Here is a 21,886-nt window from a genome sequence, read left to right as displayed (position 1 = left end):
TATACACCACTAAATTTTAATCACCGAAAAAAAAAATTCTGGGTAATGAGTTATTGATACTGATCCCATTTGTGCAAAAAAAAGAGTAAAATAAAGTGACTCAAAATATCCTCCTAAAATTGGTAATTTATTGACACACGCGTCGCTAGCACTATTTAAAAACAATAATGTAACACTTATCAAAATTAAAAAATGGTCTAAGTTAGCTAAGTGTGTAATAATAACACTGGAAGCGTGGTCGAGGCGTGAGCGAGACAGACAGATCGATGCAACGTGCGAGCGCGTACGACTACTCTAGCGAGCAGCGGAGTGACCCAGCTGTGACGCGTAAAATACGGACTAACGAAAATTTAATAAAAAAATTAACTTCATAAAAACCATTTCCTTTTCTTTTGCTTTCAACATTCCACATGTTTCTACATAACCTGTTGAAATTTTTTCGGTGATAAAAATTTAGTGGTGTATATATGTTAGATACCGGGTAATATCGGTTCATTGATTATGAGTTTCAAGGTTTCTCCTGTATTTGACACCCACGGGCTGTTTGTCTGTTTGTCCAACGCAAACAGCTGAATTAATTTGCAATAATGTCACACGTCACTCGTCAAAGGTCGGTCATATTACACTGCTAGTACGTCATGGCTGAAATTACCATGTGCGGATGACGGCATATCAAGAAAATCTTAATTTAATCAATTAGCCGAAATTTTGCAAAAAGCGTGATGCTTAAACATCACGTTAAGGCCCGCCATACACGGACCGCTTGAAGCAGTCAGGGTCGATAGCTTTAAGCTGCGACTGCACAGTGAACTACTGCAGAGTTCTATGGACGCACATACACGAACCGCTCGAGCAGTTGCAACTGATTCGGGCGGCAGCCATACACTGACTGCTCGAGCTGTCGACAGCTCTCGCGCAGTTACCTCCGCCCACTTTCTTCATTCCACGGCGCGCGCGCTTGTGATTTGTTGAGCAGTTAATACCAACTGCTCGAGCAGTTATCACTGGCAGCTTCAAGCTGTTGACTCTTGACTGCTCAAACTGTCCGTGAATTGCCGGCCTATTAATTTTTTGTTGCTAGGAATCAACAAATGATAATTATCTTGTTTGTTCTAAGATATCTACTTCGTATTGAAACTTACATCGCACTCATTGCTTTCTGCATGACCCAAAAGTTGACTGGCGGAGAATGCTTTTAGCATTAAGACCGTCCTTTAATACATTATATTTCACGTGTTTCGTATTTTGTTTGTTGTTCGTATTCGTTCGTTCGATGTTTCGTATTATAAGGTTCAAGCTTTGAATTTTTTTTATTATTTTTGCAATACTTTCAGGTGTTTATGACATCCTTAACGCTGTGAAGGTCTCTCTATGTCCCTAAAAGTTTCGCAATACCAATGTATCATGGAGACGTGTAAGTAATTCAAAAGTGGGTTATAAAGCTGAAATTGCATCAGCAGCTTTATTCAGAACCAGGGCGCAACAACGCCGCGAAACTTTGTAACGCGATTTGCCTCGAAATATTCCTGGGATCCTGAAATAATAAAATTGTCTTAGCGGAACACGTCAAGTTGTTAAAAACTTGTCTCAAGTGTAAGGTGACAGGCATGATACATAAATCAGTTACTTTGGATTAGTCTTTTTTCTTAGCTATGTGGTTCCGGCAGGTAGCCGTTTGGGTCTGGCGTAGAAATAGGACCATCTTTACTCTTACCATTGATGTAGTAAGAGGCAACTAAGAGAGTAATATGCTATCATCGAGTCTCGCCACCTCGTATGGCTAGAAAGACGAGTGTAGGCCAAACCCTTCATTTGCCCCTGGTTAATTGGAGAGGATCGGGTCTGTAGAGACCTTTTTTATTGGAGTGTATCTTCTGGAGTATGGTTGAGACTGACTTGAAGGTTGACAAATCCGTTTGCACGACACCGAATCGACTTGCTAACTAACTACAGATGATGATACACAACAAGGTAAGTTAAGTTACAACTCGCTTCGAGTCATATCGCTTAAGCTGACTATACTATTAATATGATCTTCCATCGACACAGCCTTCAAAACATAAGTAGGTCCTAAATAATTTAGTAGGTTGTACTTATGTAAAACTACTGTACCTACTTCAACATGTTAAATTTTTACACAAAAAAATAGCTGTTACTTTTACCTTCTTCACTTCAGGCAACTATTAAGTGCGGTGACTTTAGCCACAAAGAGTTCTATATTACTTCTACAAAGTTGTAGAAGCGTTCATAAAAGTATTCGTTCAGCCATTTTCTGGTTCAGATCGATAGATTTGATATTAGGTCACTAGATTTCAGGCAGACTGTAAAATTAGATGTCTTTGGAGCAGATCCTGCGACGTGGAAGTGGCATCATTTGAATAACAATATTCCTTCACTAGTCAATTTTATGTTAAGCGAGCTGCACATGCAAAAGTTACGCTTTGAAATTGAATTTTATTTTATTCATTTGAATAATTTTGTCGTCATAATATGTTTTTTGGAATATGTGAACTCTTGAATTCTAGAATTGTAGCTCCTAGGAACATTATGAATTTATGTTTTTTTTTCACATAACACGGTGACTGAATTTATTGTCCCTAAGCAATGGTAGAGTTAGGGTAATACTGAGACTCTGGTACGTGTAAAAGTACTTTATTTATAAACTTTTAAATTAAATTACTTCGCTTAAGTTACATTAATTGAATGCTCGAAGAAAACTAATAACAAAATGCGAGTAAGCGATCTTCCAGAGCTGTTATTATGTTCAGATTTCATTGACGTTTGTTCCAAAAATTGTGTAAAATATGATTTTCTTTCAATTGTTCCACCAAACTACAAACAAGAAAGATAACAAAACATAAAAACCACGACCTAGATAGGGCGAAGATACAAAGAGCGAGCTTTCGAATGGCAGCCGTCAGTCGAGGGCTGTTTATCTAAACAGTTCTTGTGAATAGGTGGGATAGAAAGATAGCAGCTATTTGTTAAATTCAACATGCCAGTAAGGGCGGGTTCCTGTATGTTACATAATATATGCCTGAATTTATATTGAAGACGAAGGTGCGTATACCTCGGGTAACTTTGAATTTTTCAGGGTAACTTTAAATAAATTATTTTATTAATTATTTATTTATTATTCATTATTGAGCAATTACATATTTGATCCAAATCCAAATGAATGCATTATTAGGCAGAACTGCAGAAAATTGACTAATTCTTTAACTTCTGTCAGATGAGTCGTGACATCAGGTTGTGAGTTCATAAAGGGTATGTTCCGATATACACTGGACCACTGTAAGGTGTGACGTCATGGAGTGACGTTTACTGTATACTGTAAAGCCGTTCCTTTTAGTATGCTATAGGTACGTCATCCCTGGGGGTCACTGTTAAAACAGAACGCAGCAACCCACCCACACAGTAGAAGAAGAATGCGTAGCATTTTACAGAATTTTAATCATAATAGCCTTAGGGTTTTTTCATTGCCTGATGTAGGTCAACTCCTGAACAGGCTATGGCTAAGAGAGGTTCATGTCGACATGGTGACTGGGAAATTAGGTCACTGATTTCCAACGCTATGATTCTAAAATACTCAACAATTTTTAGATGCGGGTAAGATAGTAATATGTTTTTGGATTGGATACCAATACCCCTTACCTGTAATAATGAAGTAAGTCAAGTCTTGGCCAAATTATTGTGGAAGACAAGAAATTACTTTCCTTGAAGATACTTTGTCAAAAAACGAAATTAAAAAATTGCGAGCTGCATATTACAGAGTTTAAATTAAAAAGCAACAACTGCCAANGTCGTTTTTTGTCGTAGTTGGGTTTTACCTTCTTCACTTCAGGCAACTATTAAGTGCGGTGACTTTAGCCACAAAGAGTTCTAGATTACTTCTACAAAGTTGTAGAAGCGTTCATAAAAGTATTCGTTCAACCATTTTCTGGTTCAGATCGATAGATTTGATATTAGGTCACTAGATTTCAGGCAGACTGTAAAATTAGATGTCTTTGGAGCGGATCCTGGGACGTGGAAGTGGCATCATTTGAATAACAATATTCCTTCACTAGTCAATTTTATGTTAAGCGAGCTGCACATGCAAAAGTTACGCTTTCAAATTGAATTTTATTTTATTTATTTGAATAATTTTGTCATCTTATGTTTTTTGGAATATGTGAATGTGAACTCTAGAATTCTAGAATTGTAGCTCCTAGTCACATTATGAATGTATGTATTTTTTTTACATAACACGATGACTGAATTTCATGCGATGGTTATTCTCAGCTCTAGCCCATTTAGGCTGAGTTGCACTACCTAACTTTGACAGTAACTATGACGATAACCGGTGTTTTTTTTGATTTTGACAGATTTTTGACGTTTGTCAAAGTTAAAGTAAGATGGTGCAACCCACCCTTATTGTCCTAAGCAATGGTTAGGTAATACTGAGACTCTGGTACGTGTAAAAGTACTTTATTTATAAACTTTTAAATTAAATTACTTCGATTAAGTTACATTAATTGAATGCTCGAAGAATACTAATAACAAAATGCGAGTAAGCTATCTTCCAGAGCTGTTACATAATGTAGACCTTCAGATTTCATTGATGTTTGTTCCAAAAATTGTGTAAAATATGATTTACTTTCAATTGTTCCACCAAACTACAAACAAGAAAGATAACAAAACATAAAAACCACGACCTAGATAGGGCGAAGATACAAAGAGCGAGCTTTTCGAATGGCAGCCGTCAGTCGAGGGCTGTTTATCTAAACAGTTCTTGTGAATAGGTGGGATAGAAAGATAGCAGCTATTTGTTAAATGCAACATGCCAGTAAGGGCGGGTTCCTGTATGTTACTAGGTACATAATATATGCCTGAATTTATATTGAAGACGAAGGTGCGTATACCTCGGGTAACTTTGAATTTTTCAGGGTAACTTTAACCCATTAATTACAAATTAATACATTAGGTATTAGGTAGACTTGTAGTAATTTGACTAATTCTTTAACTTCTGTCAGATGAGTTGTGACATCAGGTTGCGAGTTCATGAAGGATAATGTTGCGATATACATTGTGACCAATGTAAAGTGTGACATCAATCCTATACCTCCTCCTCCTATCATATATATTCAATGTATACTGTGAAGCCGTTCCTTTTAGTTTGCTACTGGTGTGTCATATATGGTTACTGTTAAAACGGAACGCAGCAACCCACCCACGCAGTAGAAGGAGAATGCGTAGCATTTTATAGAATTTTAATCATATCAATAGCCTTAGGAAAGTTTTAGTCATAATAGCCTTATGTTTGTTTTCATTTCCTGATGTAGGTCAACTCCTGAACAGGCTATGGCTGAGAGAGGTTCCTGTCGACATGGTGACTGGAAAATTAGGTCACTGATCTCCAACGCTTTGATTTTAAAATACTCAACGATTTTAGATGCGGGTAAAAGATATTTTTGGATACTAATACCCCTTACCTATATAATGAAGTAAGTAAGTCTTGAGCAAATCATTTTGGAAAACAAGAAAGTAATTTTCTATAATAAATATGTTCAAGCAAAAAAGAAGATACTTTGTCAAAAAACAAAATCAAAAAATTGTACAGGATCATACAATGAAAAATAACCGTTTAGAACTAAACAGGCTGTGGTACAAACAAATTTGTATCGTAACCTCCCACAAATCATCTCGGCGGGGAAGGCAACTTTACCAATAAAAGGGGAACAGTATGCCGCTGAGTAAATAGCCAAATGATGGGAATATGAACAATCCAACGTTTATGAAAAATTGATAAAAATGTTTGCGAAACAAAACACATCTGGAAAAAAGAGATACTCCAGTGACATTTTTGTCTCCCTCTTTGCAACTGTTCGCATGTAAATAATAAATGCTAAATTGAATAAGTATAAATTTATATCGTGAGATCTTGGACTAAGTCAAAAATTATTATAGAGCTCCGAGTAAAATCCTCGTAGTTTGATACTCGTGTAAAAGAAAATATGTATAGTGTAGGAAGAATAGTCAAGTCGTAGTCAAAACTGAATAATACGAGTATTAACTACTTCGTCATCAAATAATACGGAAACTTGTATTGTGTTTGATTACCTTTGATTTGTGACGTCATAACATGTAATAATTGATAATAATGACTATACAAATCTGCGTAGATAGAGCAAAAGCTTTATAAAGGTAAACGTAGATTATTTAAAGGATCATTAGTTGTAGGTACTCACTTGACAAGAGCAAAATGACGATTTGTAAGAACTATTTATTAGTCTAAACAAATAAAGAAATTATGACTTTTGACTTTTGACTTGTCTCCTTTGTATTTATTAAAGCCCTTGTTTTCGGAATTTTTCTTTCTAGAATTTCGTTATGATAGTATCTTATCTCCTATCTCTAAGTGCTAAATTAATGGAAGGTGCGTTTTTCATTCTAATTAACCAAGTATTCTAAGAAGAAGCTTGAAAATAGATTGTCAATTTCCAAAAATAACCTTACCAACATTCCACGTCTCAAACTCAACGCAATATAACTTATCTTTCTCAATATCGTTCAATCCAAAGCCAAGAAAACCTTAGTCAGCAGTAAAAAGTACTCCACCCATGCGGTGGACTAAACAAATAAAGACCCAAGACAACTCAATAAATGTGTGCTCCGAGTAAGTGCCTTGAAAAGACAGTCTTGAGTGACATTCTTATCTCCGATTGTTTTCAGTTAGAGAAAACCTATTGAACTAGGAAAATTGCTCTGATTTATTGCTGGTTTAGGGGTTAGAAGTTGATTTTGTTTTCTGGAAGAAATTCTTTAGTCTTTGGACTTCAACTTCTTGACGATAAAAAAGTTGCGCATTAGATTTTAATATTTATCTCGATGCTGAAAATGTACCTACTCGATAATTCACAAATCGTAATTATTAAACAATACCGCAATCAACTAATAAAGGGCCACTATCTAACAATATTGTAACGCTATCTAACAAATAAAGTTTGGTAATTACCGGTTACTTTGTCAGCCAGATATCTGTGAAAGCAAAAGTTCTAGTTTATCAGTTAGGCTAATTTATCTGCAATTTGTGAATCGTTTGTTTTAGTCAATTTATACGAATATTTTAAGATGGAATTTCTTTTCACTCGAGATTTATTACACTTTCAAAAAAACCATAGGTCAAAGCAATAGTGTAAAGAAAGAAAACCGCCCGACCCGAGTGTTCTCTTAAGAGAGTGCTAAAATTACTTCTCAAAAAACTTTTGGGGACAAACAGAAAATGTCTGTACAATTTCTGGTGGAAATCGCCGGGCAGGTAACAGCCGCTGCGCCGCCTAAATCAGGGGTGGCACACCGTTAGCATACCGCACGAGATTAACACAAAATTACACATGCCCGTATGCTGTATACGTATAAATTACATAGATATAACACGATTAGCATATCAATGCATCAATGCTTTGTCACTTTCTTTCAGTCAGTATATTTACTGTAACGGAAAGAGACAGTGTTAGTATAAAGCAATTTTTTAAGAATTAGTAAGTACTAATTCTTTAAAAATTCTTAAGAAATATATTAATCTAGATTTGTTATAAGTTAACAAATCTAGATTAATATAATATATTTCTTTCTCTCTTCGTCTTTTATTTAAGACTGACCGACCATGCTACTATACGTTGACGTACTAAGGACCACTCACGTAGATAATAAATGTAGGTAACTGAGAAACAAAGTTGGTTTTAGTAACCTTTCATGGAGCACTTCACTTCAAACGATTTCAAGAATAATTTGGTCCCGCAATCTTCTCAAAACGACGAACGACGACGAAGTCTGAAGACTTTTCTTGTGGGCGTAATTTTTATTTTTTTCGTCTCATTGATAAAGCCTCGTCTACATTAGGATACAAGTCAGAAAATGTTTTGTAACTATCTTATATGAGCAAAATACGAGGTAATTCTAATTTCTGTCGATAATGTTGTACCAAAATCTTGTTGTTACATGATTGTGTCTTACATAATGCAGACGTGTGATCTCTCAACTCTAGCGGATGTCAATTTACCGTCACATCACAAACCTTTTTTAAGAAGGAATCTCTAATAAACATACTACGGTTAGGGCACAATTTTCACGATAAATATTCGTAATTATCTTTCATTTATTTTTATTTCCCACCAAGTTATTTTTACTCTCCACAGTTGGCCACCCCTGGCTTAAATTATTAACTGGATGGGAGCTAAACGACAGCCGGTCGGTGAATATAAATCTTCGTTAGGTCTACTTCCAGTGAAGGACACTCCAGTAATACCTGTCGCAGTTGAGAATTGCTGTGATTAAAGGTCAGGAATCTGCTCTTCGACACCTCGACCCATAGTTTTGTAATTTCCACATTTATAGTGTAATGAGTGTTATGAACTCCAAAAAGTGATAATTATTTTCTACCTAAGTTAATAGATAGGGTTTAAAAACACTCTAAAAAGGTGCGTATGTCTTTTCGATTAGGGTGACAATATTGAAGTTCAACAACTAGACAATAAAAAGCATGAAGCAACACGGAAAGCAAATTAATTTATTGACTCCACAGAAGTAGTGGCATATATCTTCATTAGATCTTCTCGCCCACGAAGGACGCACAATCTAATACCTGTCACTGGCGAGAACTGGAGTTAATATTAGGCAATTAATAGAAAGAACTTATTGAAATTGATTGACCTTGAACAACCTACGCTGTGGTTGTGGGATGGGTAGCTCACTCACTAAAACAAGAGAGGATTTATTTTTAGTTACTTTCATAGAAACAATTTACGTAGAACGTCTACGGTTACACCAAGCTGCTAGTTTCTTCCAAGAATTGCTCTATTTATCCATCCTAAAATACTTATTACTTACTACTATATATATTAAATGGAATCATACTTAATAACGCCTGTCGTCGGGTCCTATGCCTTAGAAATATCTTTTATGATGATTTGAAAATATTTTACGAGAGGACCTTACTCGTATGTTCAGAAAGTAAATATTTTGACGCGACTTCAAGAAGATAACTGCTAGTTTAAGGTCAGTAGGTGGTCAAAAATATTTTATTCAGTTTAGACTAATATTTTGGCACTTATGAACGTCAAAAAAANAGAAGATACCTGCTAGTTTAAGATCAGTAGGTGGTCAAAAATATTTTATTCAGTTTAGACCAATATTTTGACACTTATGAACGTCAAAAAAAATATAAAAAGGCCTTTTACAGCCTCCTTATCTTTTGGGCCCTACCAGCGCTTCGAGACAAACATAATTATGGCAAGTGCTGAGAATAAACTCCGGAACAAACCCTGATTGAACCCTGAGAGTGGATACTTATTGTGCCCTTTGGCTATCTTTGGGGAAGACTTATGTCCAGCAGTGGACTGCCATTGTGTGGATCATATGACAATAAAACTTTAGAATAATGGAGCAAGGCAGTGGCATGATTATTATTGCAGCACATTTTATTTTATTACGCTATAAATTCTATATTTTATGTCTAATTTGAGCTTGACACAAACTTGTAGATAGAAAGAGGTGCGAACCATGTTGGAAGGAATTATTACCATATTGTTAGAAACTTTTTGGGCATTAAGAAGATTTATATAATTCTCATGAACTTGGCGAGATTATACTTAGCGAGAGCATTTTGGCTTCAGAGACTTACTTCAAATGTTTTAAGCTAACAAGTGTTGTGCTAGTGATGTTAATTTCTTAAATGATCGATATTATGTTAGAAAATGTTTAATTGATTTAGTTTTTTTTATGTGACAGGAGGCAAACGAGCAGACGGATCACCTGATGGTAAGTGATTACCGTCGCCCATAGATACCCGCAGACCCAGGGGCGTTAGTTGAGAATTAAGGTCACTTACTAAATTCGGCAGCTACTGAACTAGTTATTTAAAGCTTAAATTGGTATTGTTGTAATGCTTCTTTAATTTTCGTCTACACAAAGCATTATCTGATCACGCTAAAGCCGAGTTGCACCAACTTACTTTAACCGTTACTTTAACAACAACCGATGCTTTTTGTATGGAGTTTGACAGCTTTCAAAAAGTCAAAGTAACATAGTGCAACTCAGCCTAAGTAAATAAGACTCTCTGTAGTTATTTAAGGTCTCTGCTGGTATCCAGAATATTCTTTCAGATGTCATGTCTCAGACAGTAAAGTACCAAATAAAATAACGTCTTCCGATCTATAAATCGTCATTTGTTTTAATATTCGACACGTTCGGTCGCCCCTACACTAATTTAAGTATATGAGCAAGTTTGCTCTTAAGTCGGTTTATCACGGAGGACGGTGACCAAACAGCCTTTATAGCCTGGGAAGTGGGGGTAAAAGTGGGGGTAATAGCTTTGCTCGGGATTAATAGGCCTCGTGAAAAGTTTAAGCCCGGACATTTTTTGCGTAACTCCCCTTGTTAGCGTTCAGGTCTCTTTGTTTGGCTTGACTGATATCAGTAATTAATGATACTTTGATGAAGAGATTGTTCGTTGTATTTCTGATTCGGGGCAATAAAATATTATGAATAATTTAGATCTTGTGATACAAAAAAAAGGAATTGATATTATCGCTTAAAGTACCTAGTGGAGAGAATGAAATACTGAGGTAGTATTTAAGCTGGTTAATCGTAATGTGATATTTAATATCATTTCGTATCTCTTAATATCTTGAGTACGGAAACTTGTTATTGAGATTTAGAAAGTATTATTAACTTCCAGCCTGGTAGAAGAAAATGATGAAAACCCATTTAATTTTATCACAAACCTTCATAAGTCAAATATTTAGCTCTTTCTTGTTGCTGTTTGTATGTTACGATCAAAATAACTGCAGACTTCGTGCAACGCGAAAGACACAAACTTACACTAAAGTGAGGCATTTATGAAGGATTTATCTATCTAAATGACAGTATTCTTCCTGTGTCTGTGATAAATCCTTAAATATTTTTTTCATTAATGCTATTCTTTTGTTAATCCGTCCACCATGTACTAGACACTGGCGTCATATCCTTCATTTTCATTATAACGGACGCGGCCGCAAGTGTACGTACAATGCCACTGCAAGTTTGAACATTGCTACATCTTATGTAAAGGTCATAGGTGCCATTTTGCCACGGAAATGTTGTCTGATGTGTTGGCGACTGTACGTATTATACTCGTGGCAATGCCAGGGGGCACCATATGTCGTTTCCAGCTTAACGAAGATTTAGTGACCTAACATGTATCCACTATTATCTACAGCTAAGGCCAGTTTTAATCCGAATCTATGGGTGGTGAATGGAGGCCTTATGTCTATGGATATAAAGCCGTCGGTGTGCATTTTGATGATGGTAGCAATTAAAAGTTTTATAGAGTTACTAAGACTTGAAGTTGTCTTGAAGTTACGAGATGTAATTTAAGAATCTGTTTTAATGTTCTTAATTGATGAATCTTCGAAGATTGAATATACGAAGGATATAATTATGTAAAGGTTGGGTAAATAGAAAGCGTGAATACAATTTTACATTAAATGAAAACTAGTGAATGGTCTTCCCGGGAAATTTGAGATTTTTCGCATCTTTAATGTTATTTTCAATTAATTTGTATAATAACCAATGCAGGCTTACATTTCCGTGAAAAATAATGGTGGTTTACGGTTCGGCGGATATTCACTGATTAAGTTTTTCCAAAGCAATTACATAATTTATTATAATAATTGCCAAATACACTTCATCTCAATGGTCTAGTATTTTTTATTTAATAAGGCATCTTTACTGATATTCAGAAGGTGACTGACCCCAAGTCAATTATTAGTTACTTTTTCAAATTGACCTAATTGAAATCTGATACAGATGAAAATCAATCGGGACTGTTCCCCACTCGTCGGGACCAATAATGTTGAAACACAGAAAGACTCTGAAATGCTATCTACTTTGAAAGACGATACTTTTCCCTTAGTGTTCGTTCATCAAAACTACCCATAGTTTTCTTACTGTGAACATAATATGCACAAAGCTAAAGAATGCACGGACACGCTTCTAACTTTACTTTCAAGCTTTTTAGGGCGATTCTTAAAAAAGACAGAGCAACTTTGCCTTCTTTATCACATTGTAATTTATGCGAACAACAGATTTACTCTTACCTACTTTTTATTTCGGCCGAGAAAGAGCTAGGAGTTAATGAAATCGTGATTGCAAAATGGAGGTGCTTGCATGATATCCACACTGGAATCTACTTTTCGAGTCAGGAAGGAAAATAAGGATAGAAAGCGGAAGTAGCTCATTTAGAACCTGGCTGGGTTGCAAGCAAAATGTAAAACACTCTACAGTGCTACGAACTGTCTAAAACACTACTACGAATCTATTTACAGTGCTACGAAATAACATGACAGCCTAGCACTAAAAATTCATTACACCAGTAAAGTTTTGTTAAAACGTTTAATTTGTCAACTTCACCTTGGTCTATGGTGATAAAAATTTCAACATAATTTATTACCTAATGTCCCTGAACTTTTGAACTGTGATTATAATAAAATTGAAACAAATTTCATTTACCGTCTGCCTGTATTATTATTCCAAATTTCATTCAGGCTGGGCAAGATGAATTGCCCAATTTTTTTACTGACCCCTATAATAAAAGATAATAATTGTGTTATACTGTCGCCGACTTCGTTTAGATTAATTGCTGTATTTTATTACGGTGAGGTTTCCAAAGACTTTTGTTTACTCGTTCATTTTATCTTCCATCAAATAAAAGGGGTCTGAAATTTTTGTATGACATAAGAATAAAAATGATTCAATGACTGAAAAAATTGTTTAGTTAGAGTATAGTTTTTTTTTTGTTTTTTTTTTATGCATAACAAGGCAGGATCTTAGGTCGGTTAGTTAGGTAGATCTTAGGTTAGATCTTAGGTATACTTGAATAGATGGCACAGATTTGTGTATTTGTTTTGTATATCATTCCACCAATGTTAGTAATCCTTGGTGTAGGTATTTTCCTAAGATCAACTTGAATGTTACCTACTTTCGTACTTAAAGTTGTTGGGAGTCAATCAGTATAGGTAATTATTTCAACAACTCTAGATAAACAGTCCAAGTTCAAGTTTAAAACAAAAAGGTTGGGTTGAGCACGAAATCAATGTCGTAAACTTTGATCCATTTATTTGTTCTCAAAGTCCGAAGGTCGAAAAAGTACCGTAGCGAATTTAACCCCGAATTTAATTATAACAGAACTTTGAAGTACGCATCGGCTCAATGGCTCTTGAGGAAAAATGTATACTTACTTAAAAGATGGCGGGCAACTCTTAAAGGCACTTAGACTTGTCATTTGGATTTAGGCGTCCCGATGACGACGTGAAGCTGGCACAGAGGATTCCCATTGAGTTTGAAGTCGAGTCAATTTGGATAACGAATATTTTTAATTATATCTGGTTGAATGACCTAATAGACGCAATACAGATAGAAAAACAACATGTTTAGCCTAAATTTAACGGGAAAATGTGGACTCATTAATCGTATATGTTTCAAGGAAAACCAGTGAGATGAGATTTAAATAAAATTCGTCCTTTCTTGGCATTGACTTCACCGAATTGGGCCAAGGTCTATGTATCAGTATTTTCATCTTACACGTGTGGAAATAAATATGCCCAATGTTTGATTGCCTAATTTTGTCAAACGGCTTAAATCCACGTTTAAGAATTCGTAAAGCTTGGAACAGACTTTTGCGTGTAAATAAAGGTAAATGCCAAATAAATTTTATCATTATACTTTTGAGATCATTCGCACTGCCTTGGGCTGTGGTAGAGTACTCTAAGTTTTGCTTAGGCGCGACTATAGTATCTAACTCTTAACCCATGTTAAATAACCATAATACATTCTAATTAATGTCCACAAACATGTCTTGTCCTATTAAAAGTTAATTGCTATTTGTCCCGGACAATATATTTTAGACTGGAAAGTTTGGTGTTTCACTTTTGAAAGTTATCCGTGTCTCGCGGCTTAACGAGCGAACTTGCGGTATAACTCCCAAGCACCAACACTTTGTACGAATAGTGGGATTCGGATGGCTATCTATTTGCGCTAAGATATCGCGAGCGTAATTCGCAATTGTTAATTTGCATTTAATTTTAAGTTCGTACATGTAGGGGCGTTTTTCTTCCAGGTGACAACTGTACTTGAAACTTATTTGTGGACTTCCTTGGCGTGTAATTTCCAGCTTAAAGTTGTCTTGAATTATCATCAAAATTACTTCAGACTAATTCACAAAAGTGGCTAGCTGTTTACTTTCAGTTCGCCTCCCTACTTATGGTGTTTCAGCGCGTAATGACGCAGTTCTCAGCATTTCAAATGCCATCTCATTCAGTTACCTCACTTGATTTGCAGCGAACAATGTGCGTGGTCGCTACAATTTGTCGCCAACTTGACATTGAGTTAACAAAGTAAGTAGAAAAGGCCGCCATTCACTATAACTATATTGGCGGCGTGCTCAGATGCCCTCAATGCGCGAGGGATTTTACCGCGAAAATAGGCTACGTAAGCCATCTTCGGGCACACCAGCGCCGCCAAGACAGCTAGGAGTCGGAGTGGTCGCCATGGCCGAAATCGGTCGGATGGATCATCATCATCAGGAAAGGCCGCAATCTAAAACTGTAAAGTTCAGTATTTTTTATAAATTTATTAACTCTTGGCATGCAAAAATAATTTATATATAGCCTGACCAGGAACATAAAAACCCTGGCATAGTGGCGCGTCAATTGCATTTGATAGTGCAACACTGAGTACAGTCGTACCTGTGTTAAATTAATAGGCTAACTTTATGTATCAGGATTCAGGATTACGGGCTAATTTGATATTTTCATAAATTAACGAAAAAATATTATTATAGGTAACCTGATTTAAATAAAATAAATGAAACCATCAATCGAGCTAGTAGAATTTATTTTATTATTCATCAATAATCAAATTCAGAACTTGAATATTCAACTGCAATGTCTGCTCATGAACGCTTCAAACTCGGTACTTCTTTCCCAATCCCATAAAATTCAACACTTAGAAAGTGACAAAAAATTTTAAAATAGGTAATTGAAACAAACCACAGCTAATTTTCATAGTGGACTGTACTATACGATAAACATGTCAGTCAATTTGACAACCTTTGTCGGAAACATTATTCAATGAAAATATTGTCCAAACCCTTAGTATTTCTCTTCGACAAATACTTTAACACATTGTGAACCACTTTTCTTTCACGACTATAAAAATATTTTAGCAATTTAATTCATAAAACCAATTGCGCACATTTAAAATAAACTTTGTTTACACTTTGACAGCAATAGACTGACATGCAAGGTGACATGTCAATGAAGTTTTCAGTTACTGTTGCCATTAAAAGAAATTAGTACCATTAGTTTTCCGCAACATGGCGAGGGTTTTTATGTTCCTGGTCAGGCTATACCTATCTTTTAATTCAATATCAAATTTATTGTGTATTAACATCTACACTTTTTACACTGCACACATTTTTACGTTACTTGATAAAATATACGTGAGCAAAAAAGAGAGAGCGTGCGAAACTCTATGGCCATAAACATTACGCTACAAGAAAAACCGGGTGAAGATACGTGCTAACACCTCCCCTAAGGCTTTGCAGGTGGAACAAATTCCGTCCTTTCCTAGAAGTAACGAGGCAATGCATTAAGTCGTTAACTGCCGGAAAGCCTTGGAGATGAGCAATTTATCCTATCACGTGATATGGAGTTATATTTTAACTTGTTTGCGGAGTTCGGATGTTTGTTTGTAGATTGAGTTTAAGATTTAATCGCAGTTGTATTTTCATTGAAGGTTCTTGATCGTAATGCAATATTTAAAATATTCTACCTAAAACATAGTTTTAGGATTGTATCAATTAAGTACAGACTTGAATCTGTTCTTATGCGTAGGGTTGTAACTTGTACTGGGTGTCGTTTTATAGTACTTCTTGAGGTAAGGTTTAAAAAAATAAGCTTTAAATTTTCCCTAGCTCATAGAAGTTCCTTTGCGTTGTTTAAAATCATTTGACTCGACTTCCTAAATACACCTATTACAATCATTTAAGATGTCACTGTGTTTAGCGTGAAGTGACATCGTCTGTACAAATGGTTTTGACTTCCTCGCACACAGGGTGCTTAACTGTCTTGCACTGTGTATAGAAGTGAATAACAAGCGACGCTCTGTTGTGACCCAACACAGAGAAAGCCGCTTTGTCAAACCACCCATTGTCGTAATTCGAAGTCTCCTAAAAATGACATCATTTTCTCGAGACATTTAACTGATAAATATTTGACATTCTTCAGTTTGAATCACACTACAGGAAGAAAACAGTATAACAGAAATTTTATTGCTTAACTTAACTAGTCTGTTTGTACACTGTACCTACAACCTGGACTCTTACATGAATGTTAGGTGACTGATCTTGATTCATGTAGTCTTAAGTATAACAGTCCATTTTGCCCCGTCTAGGAGGAAAACACTTGGTCACAACACTGTTGTACTGATGCTTCTTATTATGACTAGTTTCACTAACTGCTTACCGAACCATTACGAGAACTAAAAGATATTGTGACTTTCTTAAAGTACTATTTACTGCGGCCTTGGACTCGCGTGCAGTCAGTAACAACAGGCTACAGTGCATTGTGCCCCGCCCCGGAAGAAGGCACTTTGTCACTCCACCCTATACTGCTGTACTTATACTCTTAGCCCTGTTTCTGGGTAGAAAGAAGCGCATAGAATTAAGCATTTTCAAGTTTAAAATCACAATTCAGAAATTGGCTGTAAGTATAAACAGTCTGCTTGCATAAGAAGTTACTAGAACTAAAAGATATTGTGACTTTCTTAAAGTACCATTTACTGCGGCCTTGGACTCGCGTGCAGTCAGTAACAACAGGCTACAGTCCATTGTGCCCCGCCCCGGAGGAAGGCACTTTGTCACTCCACCCTTTGTTGCTGTGCTAATGCTTCTTAATGCGGTCGGTGTACCTTAGGACTCGGAAATGGAGGGGCTCGTTTATGATTTTTGTCGCACGTTCAAAATGTGAAAAAATATTTTAGCGGACACAGTAAACATTTTATCTTTACTTCGCATAAAATTAATGAACATTTAAATTGTCATCTTATTTATATTATAAAGAGGAAAGTATTTATATTTTTGTATGTTACGAATAAACCCAAAAACTACAGTGTGATGTGATTTGAAAAATTCTTTCACCATGTGAATCCATTTTTTTTCTGATTTTGTTTTTAAAAACTAATCTACTATACCTTAAAAATCTATTCAAATCCCATTCGTTAATAGTAGCTCCGTGTTTTGTTAAAAAAAGCCGTTAGATACAAAGGCAATCCGTGACGGCTATGAAAAAACTATTAGAGAGCGCCCAGAGCCCGCGTTATTGGGAAAAAGGGAGGAAACGCAAAAATAAAGGGCGGGAAATCGTTTTATTTATTTTACTCTTTGCAATAACACATCGGATATCGGAAATATTAACGTTGAGTGTAATGCTTTGCGAACAAACATAGGGTGAGTGTCGTGGCGTGACGCAGCGTGACGTGACACTATCATCCGATTTGACAGGGCTGTGTTGCGGCGTGAAAGCTGTCAAATTAAAATGTCACGCCGGGTAATAACGTGCTGTTGATCGGTGATAAATTAGTCAATTATCATGAAATAATTACGGATTCCCGTAATTATTTCATGATAATTAGTGAAAATTAGTCAATTATCATGAAATAATTACGGATTCCCGTAATTATTTCATGATAATTGACTAATTAACTACGTAAATATTATACCAAAAGACTGTAGATTGTTTCTCATTATATGGATGTTTTATCGAAATATGCTACTTATTACATAACAGTTCAACTAACCTACACGAAAAGTAAAAAGGACTGGTATATCCATACTAGATAAATATCTTAAGCTATGTTAATTAAAATCAGTCCTGACCTACCATTATTTTGTCGAAAGAAAGTTAATTGAGATAAAACAATCGTAAACATAGATTTGAATTGGAATCAAACCGCGGTCTGCGGCTTGAGTATTGATGGTGAACCGCATTTCCAATTGGGACTTCAGACCTAGAATGGAGTTAATGGCACCTATATTTAAACTTAATTAATAAATAACCGATAACCACAACAGATGGCTGACCAAAAATTGTGCCGAGCTTGTGTTAAAATAAAGTTAGCGTAATTTCATCATTAATGGATTTTGTTTATTTACTTATGTAGGTAGTTCGAAAGTCATCAAGCTATCTATCCATCGGGCGTGTTTCCACTCTTCGCTGCGATTTCGGCACACAATGAATTAAGAAAAATACGAAAATAAATTATGTATCTAACCAGAGTATCATTTTGCATTTTTCACGAGATGAGTTGGTAGTTTAATATGAAGCAGGCACAATTTAGAAGGTAGGCTAGTTAGGAAAAGTCTCATAATATTTAAAACTTTGAGTTTCTCTACCATTCACGTAGACTGTAAAAATTAAAAAGTAGCACTTTGCATAAAATTGTTCTAGAACTGTCCATAACTCGCACAAAACACTCTATAAAATGTTCGAGAGTTAACGTAAAAGGCTATATCCAAGTTTTATTGGATAATTCTAGTTTCAGTGGCAATTTTTACTGCAGCTGTAAACTTACAACAATGGAGCGAACGGTATTGTGTAGAGAGACATCCTTATTGACTCTATGTGAGAACAAAGACTTGAGCATAATGGTTAAGTAATATTATCGTCTGGTTAAGCAAAGAGACGTAATGAAGTTGCAACAAGCTCCGATGTAGCTCTTGTTTATTTGAGACAAACTCATACAATAGGAGAGTTCAAATTCAGAGTGGGTTGAGGGTTTATTTGGGCTAGTTCCCACGGAGAAATCCCCTTTTTGGAGGAACTTTATTTTGCAGGATCCTGTTTTGTATGACGTGTTTTAATATTAACGTTCGAAAATCCCGTTTGCAGTGTGCAAATGCTATCACAACTTTACTCAATATTATGTTAAGTTGTAGTAAACTGAGAACATTGCAAAGTATCGAATACAATTCCCTGTAAAAGAGAATTAATTAAAAATATTTTACCAATCCAATACCACAGTCCACGGCTACGTAGTATTCTCGTTAAAACTTATTTATTTTAATTATTTGAGATCGCAGTTCCTCCTATTTTAATCAGTCTTTATTTATCGAAAATGTATTAATCTAGTAAATTGTTTATGTAACGAGATAAAAATATACGAAAAAGTAGTATTCCTAATGTTCAGTTCTACTTGGTTTGACTAGGATTAGAGGTAGGAATTAGTTCCCACTTCTCGTTCCCACTGCTGCAACTCTTGTGTAGCCAGGAGTTACAGCTTGACCGCCAATAATCCAACCAGTGAAGGTCAAGTTTACTAGTACTTATAATTAAAAGGTGGATAACTGTTAGACGTGATCAAGACACCTTAACCAACGTTTGCATTAAAAGTTTGAAGTGCCTTTTCGAGCCACAGAATAATAGTTTTTTAATCGGTGCATATCAAGAAACTATTGAAAATTCAAGCTAGATTTATTCAAAGTGTTATTATTAATAATCATCAAATGATATTGGCCAAATCAAGTTTTTAATTAGAAACAAGTGCTTGTTAATGAAAAAAAAATCATCTTTGCAAAGGGAAATATGCCGTAAGAAATAAATAAAACTAAAACACACGTTGAAAAAACTTCCTCGTGCCTACAAGCTGGAAATACTTGCAAATGTTCATGTAGCAATTTGTGTGGGAGTTTAGAAAAAGTTTCCTGCTTCAGCCACTTTCCGATTGCAGGAACTTTTCCTGTGATATTATTTTGCTTTCAGCAACTTGGACAACTACTGCTTGCACGCTCAGTTAGACACATGAGTAACTAGTCGAATCACTTATGTTCAGTTTCTCACTTGAATAACGGAGCAGTTATTGAAACTGAATTAGAACCAACAACACAAATAAAACCGTAAATTCTGAGTACAAATTAGGTAAGAAATAATGGCAACTAGTCTCGTTTCCACACAATGTAAATACAGTGTTACCAGATTCTACTGATTTTGATGATAAGTAAAAATAAATTCTACAGAAGCAAGATACTCAATCTGATTTCATGGAAATCGTCACCTAATATCGCTTGTGTATGAACATAAGTAGGTAAATAAATTATCAGGTCTCTGTATCTAACGTTGAAGAAGGTACCCGCATAACCATTGAGGGGTTGCTTAAATAAAACACGCCACTTCGTTCCCTTTTAAAAAACCTCAGCAAAACCTCGATGGAGGGTCTGAAATAACGCGCAAGATCCCTCGCAGTGATTTAATAGAGTTCTAACGGACTAAGACAGCGGCACATCATTAGGCATGAGTTAATGAGTCGCTCAGCCACAGGGCGGGGGCCCTTCTGAATGCGTAAAGCTTCGGCCAAACCAACGCGTTCAACCCGCGTTCGCAATAGCAGACTGCATTCTAGACGTTCACCATGACAAAATTCCACCATTTTAAAATCACAAACGTCAAAATAACAAGCGCGTGCCCTGCGTGCCCAAACAACTGCACGCAGGAAGATTTAATGAAGGCTACTGACGACGCCATTCTTGTGGCGGAGTTTTGGGGTGACGCTGTGTAGGTTTGTCCGACAAGAAGAAGAACAAGCGCGATCTGATCGCCACAGCCGCTGCATCGAACGTCGCGGCCAACGTCAGAACGCGTCAATGTGAACACATTGGCTGCGTTTGGCCAAAAATAGCGATTGTTAGAAATTGTTAGCAAAACGGCGATCGCCATGGCAACCGCCAAAACTTTAGTACATAATTTGTAAAAGGATATATCGCGGACGCAGGCGGAACGCGTTGANCGCGTTGGTTTGGCCGATGCTTTACTCCCGCATAATGCTGTTCACTTAACGCTGTGCGAATACTGAAATACTCAAGGTGCCGCGGTTTCGTTCGTGATTACTTTTAACGGTGCCTTCATTTTATTAGCTAGCTAGGTTTTGCGTGGCTTCGTCCAAGTAGGTTTTGATAATAAGTAGCCTTATTTAATGCTACTATGTCCCTATTTGGCATAGCTAATAGGATTGTAAGTTTCATCAAAATCCTTTCGGAAGAGTTTACGTGAAAGACGTTCACATATATCAACGTAGATAGACGGGGTAACCTACCCAGGTATACTTTATTAATGTAGGTAAGATACGAGACCCTATAACCCTATATTAATGATGAAGCTGCTTATTATTTTTTAAGCCTAAAGTAATTTAAGCTTCAGTTTAATAAATTAACATTGCATTGACAATAGGCATGTGTGATCCAAAAACTCGTCCGACCGAAAAAAAGCTATAAAGACTGACTCACGCATTCAAAATCAGCAATAATCCTTTGGAAGGTGTTTTTCAAAGGCTGCTTCATAAATCAGGGTGGGCCGTCATAATACCGGATTTAGGGATCCGTCCCATGGGCTGCAACTTTTATGGGTTCACTGAACGCCCAAGAATCCGGGTAAGTCCCGACCCGTATCAAATTAGCCGTTGTGTTTGTTTGCGCTCACTTTTTATATAATGATGCGGATTAGGCAGTTTTACCATCGGAGTTAATTAAATTTGGGTAAGGTATCGGTCAGTGGTCGGCTTATCTGGGCTTATTAAAGGAATAATCATTATAAAATTATATAAATTTTATACATTAATAAGGCATCTACTCAATGATAGCACAAAAATTTACATTACAATAGACAAACATCAGAGGATTCTAGGTTTTTTTTAACGCTTTCTTTTTTCGTAGCAAGTCAAAAAACAGCTTAATCTCTCCCCCGGGAACTTTTACCAAATTTTCACTGGTTGGGTGTTATTAGCGGTCAAGCTGTAGATGGCTACACACAAGTTGTACTGG

General features: G+C 36.1%; 1 protein-coding gene across 1 annotated transcript in view; it reads right to left on the bottom strand.

Moving 5' to 3' along the window:
- Nucleotides 1-21,886, bottom strand: part of Sol1 (CUB domain-containing protein Sol1) — a 276,393-nt gene that overhangs the window by 184,085 nt on the left and 70,422 nt on the right. The gene's annotated exons all lie outside the window — the stretch shown is intronic.

Source organism: Ostrinia furnacalis, unplaced genomic scaffold, assembly GCF_004193835.3.
Source record: "Ostrinia furnacalis isolate ACB-3 unplaced genomic scaffold, ASM419383v2 OfSCF2419, whole genome shotgun sequence".
Lineage (NCBI taxonomy): Eukaryota > Metazoa > Arthropoda > Insecta > Lepidoptera > Crambidae > Ostrinia > Ostrinia furnacalis.
Note: the sequence above shows the minus strand (reverse complement) of the source record. Positions and strands in the feature narration are given on the sequence as shown.